This window comes from Palaemon carinicauda, unplaced genomic scaffold, assembly GCF_036898095.1.
Source record: "Palaemon carinicauda isolate YSFRI2023 unplaced genomic scaffold, ASM3689809v2 scaffold386, whole genome shotgun sequence".
NCBI classification, from domain to species: domain Eukaryota; kingdom Metazoa; phylum Arthropoda; class Malacostraca; order Decapoda; family Palaemonidae; genus Palaemon; species Palaemon carinicauda.
In genome coordinates, this window is record NW_027171530.1 from 100,670 (window position 1) to 115,535 (window position 14,866).

General features: G+C 45.4%; 1 long non-coding RNA gene across 1 annotated transcript in view; it reads right to left on the bottom strand.

The window, feature by feature from the left end:
* Nucleotides 1-455: 455 nt before the first annotated feature.
* The window catches only part of LOC137636774 (uncharacterized), a 53,180-nt gene continuing 38,769 nt past the window's right edge, over nt 456-14,866 (bottom strand). The window contains exon 5 of the long non-coding RNA XR_011043214.1: nt 456-745. This is a non-coding gene — a long non-coding RNA (uncharacterized lncRNA). The remainder of the gene's footprint in view (nt 746-14,866) is intronic.

Consider the following 14,866-nt stretch of genomic DNA (forward strand, 5'->3'; position numbering starts at 1 on the left):
TCTATTTTCTACAAAATTAGTTACCGGTAAGTGGAACCCAAAAATCACTTTACAAAAATCGTTTCCGATAAAATGGATTCCTTTTAAGACAGTTAATTCCAAAAACCAAAACAGGAATATTTTTAAATAGAAAATTTCATAAATCCTGAAATGTATTCTGCCTATTAACAATGTTATGGAAATACCTACTAAGCCCTAAAAATCACATAAAATTCGAATACGCCTGAGGAACAGAGTGCCAGGATGTCTACTTAATATGGAATGCATGAAATCACAGATATTCTATGGAAAGTCTTCCTTCTAAAAATAATGACTTCCCCAATCCTTGTATTTTATGATGCTTAAATGTTAACTGTTACATATTACAATATAAAGTTTTTTTTTCATGTTTAAAATGTTCCATAGAGAGCTCAGACTATAAGCACTGAAGGCTTTTATACATTTTTTGGGGAACGGTCAAGTTTGACTTTACCTTTCTGCTGAAAAATGTGATCCCAACCAGCAAGACTTTAATAATATAGTAATAATGTTTTGTTAAAACCTACAATTATTGGCATCCAAGTCTCAATTCATTAAGAAAATAACTGCGCTCATATATATAATTCTATTACAAATTATATTTAAGTTTTTAGTGACTGTAGGAGCGTAGGACTTCAAAGTAACGGCGAAATAGGAGACACTTCTCGACGAGATTCCTGCCCTTTTTGGAGACTTGAATTTGGTGGTTGTGTTATACTAGTCAAATCTGCAAAAGAAAATTACGATTTTAGAATTTTTTTCATTAACCGTTTGAAAGTAATCAAAATAATCTAATCATTCCATTAATTCCTATACTAAACTTGAATAGGTTACAGTATGAAGACTATTGAGGTCAAACATATCACACTATCATAGCTCGTCATTTCAAAACACCGTAATAAAAACTGTGCATTAATAAATTTCTCAATAATTTGAAAAACAGAATTAACCCTTTTACCCCCGGGCTATTTGGAAATTTCCAACCCTTAACCCCCAAGGGGTTATTTTTATCCCATCACATTTTGCAGTATACTTTTTTTAAATTGCTCTAACAGGCTTAATTTTTGTCATAGAGAGGTCAGGTTGGTCTCATTCTCTTGGAAAATGCCTGAATTTTCTCAAAAAATTATCAAAAATATGAATAAAAAAATTTTTTATAGCATTTATTTGCAAGGACGTACCGGTACGCCCATGGGGGTAAAGGGATGGCTTTTGTGAAACGTACCAGTACGTCCTTTGGGGGTAAAAGGGTTAATAAATCTGACAAAGTAAACAGTGACATGTAATCTGCTTAACTGTTACTGTTCATTTGCTTTTTATACAACTACAACAACAACAACAACAACAACAAATGCAGCAATTTCTAGTCCACTGCAGGACATAGGCTTCAGTCATGTCAATTCATGTCTGGGATTTGGCCAGTTTTTCATCACCATGTTGGCCACTGTGGATTGGTGATGGTGGGAGATTTGCATCTGATTGCTCACAGCAAACCAATCTACCATGGGCAGCTTTGACTAGTTGACTAGTACAGCTTTGCACATCATGGTGATATGCAAATCCTTTCACAACATTAAGGTATCCCCACTCAGAAAGAGCTTTTTATACAGTCATGGGCTAAAAAAATTCTTTTCATAATCTCATTATTCTTTCACCACAAACCAATTTCTTTACATTGGACTGAATTGGAGAAGCAGCAATACCCACACACTAGAACTGCACCAAAGTTCAGTTTTCTAATATCTGAGTATGTACAGTATTTTGTTTCTTGAGCACCGCTGGTGTGAAACTGGACCTTCTCCATCATTAGAAATGAAACAGCTAATGACATTAACCAACTATATTACAGTAGATATGGAAATCTAATATCATTATTATTATTATTATTATTATTATTATTATTATTATTAATAATAGCTAAGATACAACCCTTGATGGAAAAGCAGGATGTTGTAACCCCAGGGAATCCAAGAGGGAAAAATAGCCCAGTGAGGAAAAGGATATAAGAACATAAACTATATGAAAAGCAATGATTAAAGAATGCAAAATATCTTAAGATCAGTAGCAATAAAATAAATGTCACATGAAGAGAGACTCATGTCAGCCTTTTCAAGACAAAAACATTCGCTACAAGTTTGGCCTTCTGAAGTTTCACGGATTCAACTGCCTGATTACGAAGGTCATTCCACAATCTGGTCACAGCTGGAATAAAACTTCCATAAACATGTGTAGTAGTGATCGTTCAATTGGAGTGGCAAAAGTGACGGACAGCCCAGAGCACCGCCAGCAATTTGCGGTCAAAGGTAGAGTAGCCAGATTACCCCTTGGACGGTTTTCTACTGAAGAAGGCCAATGGGCATGGCGAGCCACTGACCACCTGCTCAAGGACTGCCCTACTAGCGACATCGCTGGCATCGGTGGAGAGAAGGAGAGGTGCAAGTGGCATGGGAAAAGTGAGAGCAGCAGCAGTTAATAGGACATTCTTTGCGTTGCAGAAGGCTGCTTCTTGAAGACGACCCCACTTTCAGGTCTTTTGGCTTGCTCTTTAGGAGGCATAGAGGGGAGCAAGAGTGGCGGCGATGGCTGGCAGGAAACTGTGATAATAGTCGATGATGTCCAAGAATTCTTGCAGTACTTTGACAGTTGAGGACATAGGGGAGTTCTAAATGACTGCTACCTTCTCAGGGAGGGGTGGACTCCTTCAGGAGAGATGCAGTGCCCTAAGAACGATACTTTTTTGGCGCCAAAGGTACACTTGTCGTACCGAACTACATGACTGTTTTGTTGTAGGCAGTCGAACATGATAAGTAGATTGTGGAGGATTAATTTTTATTTTAATATCACAAATTTTTAAGTAATTTTTATTTTTCCTAACATACAGTACTTACCTAGAACTACTTAATTAGGAGTTACTGGTTACTCTTTCCCAACCAACCAGAATTTTGTGTAGTTTACCCTATTCCCGTTTTCTATGGGGGTAACCTCAGGCGGAGTGATACGTGCAATGAGGCGACCCGGGGTCGGAGAGCGTGCTAGCTCAGGTCGTGCTCCTCAGTAAGTTTCGTCGGAAAGGTTCTCCTCAGCCCTGCAGGGCCCTCGGGTAAGAATGGGTGGGCCATAACCCGAAAGTAGTTCTAGGTAAGTATGTTAGGAAAAATACAAATTACTTAGAAATTTGTGATTTGTTCCAACACAGAGTACTTACCTAGAACTACTTTCTTAGGAGACTTAAACTTTAGGAGGTGGGAGTGTCCTGCAGAGACTAGGGACCGAAGGATGGAAGCACGAGGGGAAAAGGAACCTAGATAGGGGACTAGGTTCCGACGACCACTACTAGAAAACTGTATGAAAATAGGGGAAACTACCCAAAAAACTATCTTAGTGTCTAAGTGGCTTACCTCTGTACAGACACTTCCGAGACGTTTTCCTTGCTGAAGACGTATATCCTGGCCGCTAGGGCCTTTTGAGTCACTTCCACGCAGGGGATTAAGGGCCAGGGGAAGGATGATAAGGGGAAAGGTAAGGGATGAACATGTGTCTCTTGGCTTACCGCCCCTGGTTTCCCCGGGGCCATGACCTTAAATCTTTTGAAGGGCCGAAATGACCGGGCCAAGGGCGAACCCGTCCAAAGATTTCCTAGAACAGTCCTTCAGGTAGTACTCCGTGAACGTGTACTGTCTGGACCAGGTACCAACTTTCAGGATTTGGCCCACGGCCATGTTCTTTTCAAACGCTAGGGAGGTGCTAAGACCCCTAATATCATGAGGCCTTGGTTTGCCTGAGAGAGGGGTTCCTGAGGCATCGTAAGCCCTCTTGATCACTTGGCGTAGCCAGGAGATTGAATTCTTGGAGACTGGTTTCTTCACACGTCCGGTCGAAACGAATAAACTCTTGATCTCAGGTCGGAACTTGGATGTCCTTTCCAGGTATTTCCTTACTGCTCTGACCGGGCATAAGAGCAAGTCTTTAGGGTTGTCTGACCGAGGGATCGCTGGCACCGAAAAGCCCTCGAACCGAGGATCCCAACAAGTCGGGTTCTGTGTTTTGGACACAAAGCTAGGGACGAACTTAAACGAAGCCTCACGCCACCCCTTTGAGTGTGAGACTTCGTACGATTGTCCGTGTAACTCACTGACTCTCTTTGCCGAAGCCAGGGCCAAGAGGAAGACTGTTTTGAGGGTGAGTTCCTTATCCAGGATGTCCTTGAGGGGCTCGAAGGGCTGTCTTGACAGGGCTTTGAGTACTCTAGCTGGGTCCCACTGCGGTACCCTCACCTCTTTTGGGGGACATGACTGCTCAAAACTCCTGATGAGCATCGAGATGTGTCGGGAGGGTCCCAAATCAATGCCCTTTAGGAGGAAGACCTGACCTAATGCTGCACGTACTCCTTTTATGGCTGGAATGGAAGAGCCCACATCGTCTCTGAGGTACACCAGGAAGTCCGCTATGTCATGAATTGAAGCCCCCGAGGGTTTGATATCCCGGGAAGTGCACCATTTTGAGAAGACTGCCCATTTTGCCTGGTAGACTGCGATTGAGGAACGCCTTAAGTAACCTGACATCCTCGCCGCGGTCCTCGATGAGTATCCATCCTTCTTCAGGAGCCGCTCGATAACCTCCACGCGTGAAGGCGGAGGAACCGAGGGTTTTCGTGAAACCTTTGAAAGTGGGGCTGACGGAGGAGGTCTGGCCTGTCTGGAAGCGGCCAAGGAGGAAGAAGGGCCAATTCTTTTAGGTCTGCGAACCACTCCCTCTCTGGCCACCAAGGCGCAACCAAAGACATTTGGAGGTTGGCTGTTGCTCTCACTCTGTTGAGGACTTGCCTCATCATCATGAAGGGAGGGAAGGCGTACACATCGAGGCCGTCCCAAGGGTGTTGGAAGACGTCCTCGAACGCTGCTGACGGATCTGGGACTGGAGAACAGAACACGGGGAGCTGGGCGTTCAGACGTATGGCGAAAAGGTCCACTACCGGAGAGCCCCACTTCAGTATGACTGCCCGAGCAACTCCCGGGTGTAGAGTCCACTCTGACCCTATCACCTGACCTACTCTGCTGAAGCCGTCTGCCAGGACATTCTTCTTTCCTGGGATGAACCTTGCTGTGATTTCGATCCCTTCTTTTGCAGCCCATTCTAGCAGTTCTGTCGATAACGCGCATAACTCCTTCGACTTTAGACCCCCTTGCTTCTTTACGTAGGCTACTACTGTGGCGTTGTCGCACATTAACACCACGGAGTTCCCCGGAGGAGGTGAACGAATTCCTGACTCGCCCTCAGTACGGCCATCATCTCTAGAATGTTTGTGTGTCTCGTTGCTTCCTCGCGCGACCATTTTCCTTTTGTCGACTTGTCGAGTAGGTGAGCCCCCCAACCTTCCTTCGATGCGTCCGTGAACAATAGCACCTCCGGAGGGTCGGGTGCGAAGGGCATCCCCTTCTCGGTGTTCGTTCTGTCGTGCCACCACTGTAGGGCCACCTTCGCTTCTGGGGAGACCGGAACCACCTTGTGGGGATTTCTTCCTTGGGTCCAGTGTTCCTTCAGGTTCCATTGCACTGCCCGGAGTTTGAGTCTCTCCACTAACTTCTCTAACGACACTAGGTGGCCTAGCAACTTCTGCCAATCCTTGGCCCTCCTGGGTTGGTCCGTCAGGAAGGGTTGCAGAACTCGCTCCAGTTTTTCCAACCTCTCCAATGAGGGGAAGGCTCTCACTAAGCGGGTGTCCAGGACCATCCCCAAGTAGGTCATCCTGGTGGTGGGACTCAACTGGGACTTTTCTAAGTTGACCGTGATACCCAATTCCTTGCAGAGACGGAGCAACTTTGCGCCTTGCTCCCTCAGTTCTTCCCTTGAGGCTGAAAGAAGCAACCAATTGTCCAGGTATCGGAGCAGACGGATGCCCTGCTCGTGTGCCCATACGGAGACCGTCGTGAAAACTCTGGTAAACACTTGAGGGGCTGTCGACAGTCCGAAGCAAAGGGTCTTGAATTGCAGGACTCGGGTATCCCACTTTATCCTGAGGAACTTCCTGCTGGAGGGGTGAACGGGGATTTGGAAGTAAGTGTCCTTGAGATCCAGGGATATCATGAAGTCTCCTTCTCTCAAGGCGGCCAACACTGTCCTCGCAGTGTCCATCTTGAAGTCGGTTTTTGCCACAAACTTGTTGAGGGCCGACAGGTCTATTACTGGCCTCCACACCCCTGTCGCCTTCTCCACCAGGAAGAGCCTGCTGTAGAACCCCGGGCCGGGATCTTCGACTGGTTCCAACGCTCCCTTGGAGATCATGGACGACACCTGTTCTTGCAACGCCGCCCGTTTCAAGGGGTCCTTGGGTATCAACCACTCGGCCTGTAGGGCCGGAATGAGAGGGGGAGGTTCTGCTAGGAAGGGCAGTCTGTAACCTTCCCTCAGGACTGTCACTGTCCAGGGATCAGCATCGTAATCCCGCCATGCTTGCCAAGAGTGTTTGAGGCATCCCCATACTTGAGGCTCCTGTAGGAGTAGGGGGCCTCGCCTCCTATCTCCTTCTGGAGGAGCAACCGGACCGACCTCTCCTTGAGTTGCCGAAGGACGGTCTAAAGTTTGACTGAGGGGCCGTGTTACCCGTACGGGGGGGCTGTGTTGCTTGAAGCCAAGGGTTCGAAGAAGCCTCTCTTCTAGGTTGGGCAGGGAATGCACGGGATGAGTGAGGGACGTCCACAGAGGGTCTCCTGTGTGGTGGGCGTCTCATGGGGGGAGGTCTATGCTCTCCCACGTCCTTCATTTTCCTCACCCTCTCCATCGTCTCTTCCACTAGCTTGAGGGGGAAGATTGACTCATCCCACACCGAGGTATTCCTCAACTTTCTCGCTTCCCGGTCGGGGAGTTTCCTCACTAACTTGCTCAGGACTGTATCCCTCTTCCTCAGGACCCAATTGGTGGCCTGGGAGAGAAATTGATAATATAAAAACTTTAGGGCTTTGCCCCCTGAGCTAATCAGCTCTTTCAATAAGGACTGGTTCTCTGGGAGGGAGAGATCATGTGACGACTGAAAGCCTACCAAAGTGCAGGCCCACCAGTCTAACCAGGAGGACACGTAAACTAAGTCTTGAGCCATGTCCTCCATCATGGAAGTGTCCGTAGGGGAAAAGCACACCGGGGCCGTGGACGCTCTGTCTTCAGCGGCACCCTGGTTCAACGTGGTAATGGCTGACACCACTGCGCGGGGCCCTCCACGACAACCTTCTGGCACGTAGAACCTCTTCTGCGTCCTTAGCCCCGGGAGCAGCTTCAAGGAACTTTGGCTCCTAGGGGCGTCTGCCAGGCCGGCCAAGAATTTGTCTATGTGCTCCATACCAAGCTTGACGTCAGGAACTAAGGGTAGAGCTAAGGAGGGGTTCTGTTGTACTGGATTCTCCACAAGCCTACTGAGTCCGGAGAGACAGGTCTGTTCCGCCGCGGGCTTGGGCTCATCTAGCCGATGGTGCCGTCTTATGAGAGCCAACACTTTCCAATAGGAGGAGATGTCATCCGATGAGCACTCTCCTCCTTCTACCAGGGCCTCCGTCACCAGTCCCTCCGCACGAGTATCTTCGGTGACGGTGGGGGGGGTAACGTTGGACGGGCCTGCCCGTGGCACGGGCGGACCCGCAGAGGCGAAGGTATCCGTCATGGGATTACCTTGCCCTGCGGGGTTTCTCGTGTCCGTGGGATTATCCCGGGCCGCCGGGCGCCCTTTGTGGAGCGCATCCTTCCACCGCAGGGTTGATGTAGTGGAGGCCTTTGTGGACTTAGGCGCGTCAATGGGGGCTTGGATAGACCTCCCCTGACGGGACTCTGGTCCATAGGAGGAGAAGGAGGGGCGAGACGGTGGAGATGAGGCTCTAGGGAGCCAACCGGAAGCGGCCGCGGCTGTGGTAACCTTAAACAGCTCGCTCCGGGGCACCGTGATGTTCACCCAATCCTTCGATCTACTCCTTTTAGCCTTCTTCTTGGAGGGTCTGGACTCTTTCTTGTTTTGTCTGGAATGGGAGCGGGACTTCTTCTTTTTCCGGGATCTCTCCCGCTTCCTCTTTGTGGACTTGGTTCCGTCCTCCGATGACGATGAATCCGAGGACGAGGATGACGAGGAGGAGGAGAGGGAATCCGCCGAATTGCCTGAGACATCCAACTCAGCAGGGGGAACTCCATGTCGAATCTCTGGTGTCGCGGGCTGAAGAAAGACGGGCGGGAGCGTTGACGAGGGCGCCGGGGGAGACCGAGGCACCTTCTTACGGGCAAACCAATGATCAAACTCCTCCTCTAGTCTGAAGGGTGACCTGAATGGCGTCCTAGGGGGATCCCAAACGGCGGGGTCCGAATTAGACGAACTTTCTTTCTCGGCATCTCCCCCGGCGGCCGAAGCACCTGAAACACATACCCATGACGCTGGGGAAGAGGTAGCACCCGACTTCCCCCACATAGGGTCTTCAGTAGAGACGGGCCCTGCGGGCACCAGGACCTCGTCTCCCACACACACTCCCGCACCTCCCTCAGGCCCCTCACATGCCTGTATCACACCAGAATCTTCCCCCACAGACAATTCAGACTCCTGGGGAAGAGCAATGGGCCGCTTCCCCGCAACGGACTTACCTCGTCCCCTACTCTGGGTAGGGGAAGATGGAAGGGAGCCTCGTTCCGACGAGGCATCTGGAGACACCAAAGAAGAAGACAGTTTGGCTTTCTTGGGCGACTTCTTAGCCACCGCCTTCTACTTCGTGCCATAAAGGACCCACTGGACCTCGCTCCAGGACTCGCACTCCGAGCACGTGGTGGTTGGGGAGCACACCTTGCCCCTATATGACGAACACAGCGAGTGGGGGTCAACCTCGGGCTTGGAGAGGAAAGCCCCACAAGACTTACCGGCCACAGGCCCAGGGCAACGGCGGGGATGCTCCATAATGAAACACTAACACACCAAGAGACACAGGGACACAGAGGAAAGGATAAGGACACGTGGGAACCGCGTGGTAGACACAAAGGGTCGCACTGGGTAAGAGAGAGCGCGGCGAAATGGTAATCACGCCACGACCAGAAACTTACTGAGAAGCACGACCTGAGCTAGCACGCTCTCCGACCCCGGGTCGCCTCAGGGCGCGTATCACTCCGCCTGAGGTTACCCCCATAGAAAACGGGAATAGGGTAAACTACACAAAATTCTGGTCGGTTGGGAAAGAGTTACCAGAGACTCCTAAGAAAGTAGATCTAGGTAAGTACTCTGTGTTGGAACAATTATTTTTTTTGTTTGCCAAATCGAGAGAGAGAGAGAGAGAGAGAGAGAGAGAGAGAGAGAGAGAGAGTGTTTATTTGCTTTAGTTTTGTCAAATCGTGAGAGAGAGAGAGAGAGAGAGAGAGAGAGAGAGAGAGAGAGAGAGAGAGAGAGAGAGAGAGAGAGAGAGAGAGAGAGAGTTTATTTGTTTTAGTTTTGTCAAATAGAGAGAGAGTGTGTTTATTTGTTTTAGTTTTGCAAAAAGAGAGAGAGAGAATTTCATTTGCTTTAGTTTTGCTAAATCACGCGAGAGAGAGAGAGAGAGAGAGAGAGAGAGAGAGAGAGAGAGAGAGAGAGTATGTATGTGTGTGCGTATGTTTGTGTGTCCGTGGTGCGCGCCGCCGAACAAGTGGTAATTAGCGGAATGATTGTTTGTAGTGGGAAAGACTGTCGGTATAATTGAGGTTGTTTGTTTACATTTTTAGCTAGGTTAGGGTGGTAATGAATGTCTTGGGCGAAAGCATTTTCTATATGACTGTAGCAGGAGTCAGTAGTTTGTTTTGTTCTTTGACAGCTGGCTGTGAAGTGATTTTTTCTTTATATTGATATAAGTACTGTTTTTATTTATTTTTGTTAGGCGCGATCATGAAAGATAGAAAGTTTATTATTTATCTTTGATTATAGAGCAATAGTTTAGTTAGTTAGGAGTTTTCATAAGCGTTTTTTCTTTTTTATTGCAGGCCGTAATTCCTCCTTTAGATTCCTTTAGACTCCTTGGAGTTTTAGTTTGGCCTGGAAGGTGGTGTTTGCCAGCCGTGTGTATTTTTATATGAATCTCTTGATGATAAGGACCCGGACCGGACAATGAATGTAGGAATAGACTGCTGAATACAGAATTTTTTGAACGTTGATGACCCGGCTATAAAATACGGATTTTTCTCATGACAATTTGATGATGACGACCACCGCATAAGATTGCACGGTCGAATTGGCCGTACGATATTGTTGGCCAGTGACAGCAGGCTACAACTTGCAAGGACTGTTGCGTGTGAACCAAGAGGTTCTCTTGGTCTGGTATTACTTTTTTTTGTGTTACAGAATATGATTGGTGTTTCAAAGTAATTTATTTAGTCTTAAGTGTGCTTTTGGTACTGTGCGTGGACTGACGGTCTTGGGTATATTTATAGGATATTGTTTTTTTTCCGATTGTTGGCGAGTTCTCGGTACCCTCACGCACCGATATATACAGCAAATTTTGTGTGCCATTTTTGTCTATTGAATTTATGATAAATTGTGATTGTTCCTGGTTTATGGCATATGGTGGATGGTTTAGTAATAAGTGATTTGTTTTAGTGTTAAGTCAGTTTAATGATTTGTGTTCTGTTTTTGGTTGCGTTTAATATAGTTTTAAGGTTATGTTTTGTTTGTTTTTCCCTTCGTGCAATAGTCCAGTTTGAAGTAAAGTAAGGGGAAAGTTTGTGTTGTGGGATATTTTGGATGTAAGAGTGATCAAAGGTGTGGGGGTTTGTTTTTGTTTACATCCCGCCACATAAATTTGGCGCCCGAACAGGGACTGTCGAAGGTGGGATTGAAACTGGACTGTTGAACAAGGGTATTAAAATAGGTTTAGGAATTAGATTTAAGATATTAATGGTATTGAAATAGAGGAAATGGAGGAACAGTTATATATTTTAAAGGAGGAATTGCGGTTGTCTAATGAGCGAGAGGAGAGGTTGTTAATGGAGAATGCGAGGTTAAGTTGTGAGAATGAGGAGATGCAAAGGAAACTTAGGGAACTTCAGGGAACTGTAGAGAGAGTGGAAGAGGGTGTTGAGATGAGGATGTGAGAAAATGAGAAACGAATAGAAGCTATGATAGGGCAAGTAATGGGGATGATGAAAACTGTCATGGGTGAAGGTGCAGTCGGAGGAGTAGCTTCGGCTTCGGGTGATGGGTTGATGGTGGAAGAGGATAGGGTAAGTGATAATGGGGAAGGTAGTGATAGTCATATTGAAAGAAAAGGGACTAGACATGGTAAGATTGGAACGAAGGGTGATGGGAAGACTGAGAAGAAAGGTAAAGATAATGTGAAGAAAGAAAAGAAGAAAGGTCAGGGTGTGAGTGAGGATGATCATGAATGGGTGAAGGTGGTAAATAAGAAAAAGGGTAAGAAGGGAATAGTTAAAGATAGGACTTTGAGTGTAGAATTAGATTCATTGTATTCAAATGAGGAAGAAGGCAACAAAAAGGGAGTAGGCAGTGAAGATAGTAGTGAGAATGAAGTAGAGGAAGTTTGTAAGACAGTGTTTATGAGAGAGGTACCTAGGTGTGGAAGTTTTAATGAATATAGCAGTAGGGATGTATATGACTTCTTTAGGGAATATGAAAGGTTTGGTCAGGCTAAGTATGGGGATAGTAAGAGAGTTTGGGCTAAGGAGCTAGGAGAATTTTTGTCAGGATATTTGTTGACGATGTATGGGGTGATAATGAGTGTAGGAGAGGTTGAGTATGAAAGTGTAAAGAAGAGAATAATTGAATAGGTAAAACGTATGAAGGGTACTGATAGGTATAAGCGAAAAAATTATTTTGATGAAGCACGAATGAAGGTGGGTGAAACAATCTCGATGTATGTATGTCAGTTAGAAACATTAGCTAGAAATAAGTATGGGGACGAAGGAATAAATGAAAATAAGGAATTAATGAAGAAGTTTTTGGGTACAGTACCAGAGAGTGTGTGTGAGTTTATTAATTTGAAACGGAAGTAGAAAATGAAGTGGACTAGAGAGAGATTGACTTGGGATGATATTTTAGAGATAGTTGAGGATTACGAGTTGGATAGGTGTATGAAAGAAAGTAAATATGTGAGTGTAAGAACTGAAATGGAGGACAGTGTACCAGAATTTGGTAGTTTTAGAGATGCTGTTATGAGAGGGCCAATGAGGGTAGCTGATAGTGTAGTAGATAGAAGTGTTAGGGTGAGTAATGTAGGAATACCCATGCCGAGAAATGAAGGGTTTAGATAGGGAAATCAAGTCTGGAGAGATAGAAGTGCTAGTACGCAGCAAGTTAGGTTAGGTAGTGGTATCCGTGAAGAGAGGTGTTATAGGTGTGGGAAGGTAGGACATAAAAAGAACGAGTGTAGATGGGCATTAGGAGCATGTTTCGGGTGTGGAGACACAGGGCATCGTATTAGCGACTGTAAGAAAGAGAAAGTGGTTAAGTGTTATCGGTGTGGTATGACTGGGCACATAGCGAGTGGATGCCGTAGTAATCGTATGAATGTGATTTGTGGTAAGGATGGTCATTATGCTAGAATGTGCAAGGAGCCGTGGGGTAAGTGTACTGAATGTGGTGCAGATGGGCATGTAGCTAGGGTTTGTAGGAAGAATTGATTGAATTGAATATAGGATTTAGGCATTAAGCCAAGCACTGGGGCATCAAAGGCCATTCAGCGCTATATAACGAAAATCATTCAATCATATCTGTACACTCACACCATTTAGTATCATTTTAACCTTTAATACAAATCGTAACACTTTCATACAATAAAATCTAGATGTGAAATAAATAGGGATTAAAAGGGTAAAATAAATAAATAAATTAATAAAATCAATTATAGCTCGTAATATAACCCAATACTTTGTATAAATTTTCTCAAGTTCAGGGTATTACAGTTTTCCCCCAGTATATCTCTTAAAAGTTTGTCCTGGAATAAATGTGTCCTCCTCTGAAGATTAAAAACAGGACAATCGACTAAAATATGTTTAACATACATTGTCACTTGACAGGTACTACAAAGAGGGGCCTGTCTCCCTTCCCCACTCTTCATTAAATAATTGTGCGTTGCATGTGTATGGCCAATACGCAGCCTAGTTAAAATAATGGTATCCCTTCTACTTGTAGAATTACAAGATGACCATTTATCCACCAATGGGTGGATTTGTTTCAATTTTGTATTGGTGATCAGTTCAGACCATCGAACTTGCCACTTATTTTTACAGTAAAGATGAATCTCACTTTTAAGATCTTTGTAAGGAATACTCAAGGGGGATGGATTACTTAGCCCTGAAGCTTCCTTTGCTGCCTTATCTACTTGTTCATTTCCATCCACCTCAACATGGGCAGGGACCCAACAGAAGTGAACACTGATACTCTTACTAGACTGCAGAAGTACTAACCAGTCCTGCACCTCTTGTACTAGATGATGGCCTGGCATAATTTGTTTTAATGATAGTAAAACACTATTGGAATCCGTAAAAATTGTATAAAAACTATTTTGGTTGCCATTTTTAAAAATATGTTGGACTGCGAGAATTATTGCGTACAGCTCAGCAGTAAAAATTGAACAAGAGGATGGGAGCTTCCTTCTAATAACAATATCCCCCACCACAGCTGCACTTCCAACTCCTGCAGCCAATTTGGAGCCATCTGTAAAAACATGTTTCCCATGATGTTGAGCAGCATGATTTAAAAACTCACTTTTCATTACCCTACTCGGTAAGGTATTTTTCCCTCCTGCCGTAAAACATACTTTAACAGGTGGATTACACCAAGGAGGAGACTTGGGATATCCTACCTCTGCTATCTGTGCTGTTAACAAGCCTACTTCTCTAGCATCATTTTTCAGCTGTACTTCCAAAGGCTTAGGCACTCTAGATCTGTTAGGAGCCCGATCTAAAGGCACCCTAACATACTTACAGTTAGGATTGTTTCTCACAGCAAGGGACCTAGCTAAAAACCTCAAACTCAACTCCTCTCTGCGAATGGAAAGGGGAGGTATGCCAGAATCAACATAGAGACTGTCAATGGGAGATGTTCTGTAAGCACCTGTGCAGATGCGAAGCCCAGCATTGTGAACAATATCAAGTTTTCCCAGTAAAGTCTTTGTAGCTGACCCATATATTTGGCATGCATAGTCTAACCTGCTCAGACACAAAGATGTATAAATTCTAAGCAAAGTTGTTCTATCAGCACCCCAATCAAAATGCGATACCACTTTCAGAATGTTCAGTGACTTCTTAACCCTGATAGATAGGTCATTTATATGGGGACCAAATGTCATTTTCTTGTCGAAAATAACTCCAAGAAACTTGACATTATCCTCATATGGCAAAATGCAATCATTTAAGAAAAGGGTGGGGATCTCTTCCCTTTTACGAGTACGAGTAAAGCGAATGGCTTTGGTCTTCTGAGGAGAAAACATGAATCCACGAGAATTTGCCCATGCGGAAGCAGCATTTATTGCAATTTGAAGATTTTGGCATGCTTGTAGTGCAGATGATCCACTACAATAAATTGCAAAGTCATCGACAAATAGTGATCCTTGTATGCCAGGAGGTATGTGACTCATGAGACTATTAATAGCAACAGCAAACAAGGTCACACTCAATACGCAGCCTTGGGGGACACCTTCTTCTTGCATGTAGGATGAAGATAGTTCTGACCCTACTCTCACTTTAATTGAGCGGTTTGATAAAAATTCTTCAATAAAAGAGAACATATGTCCTCCTATACCCCACGAGGCCAATAGCTTTAAAATACCACCCCTCCAGGTGGTGTCATATGCCTTTTCGAGGTCAAAAAAGACACCCACCACCTGGATTTGGTTAGAAAAGGCATTTGAAA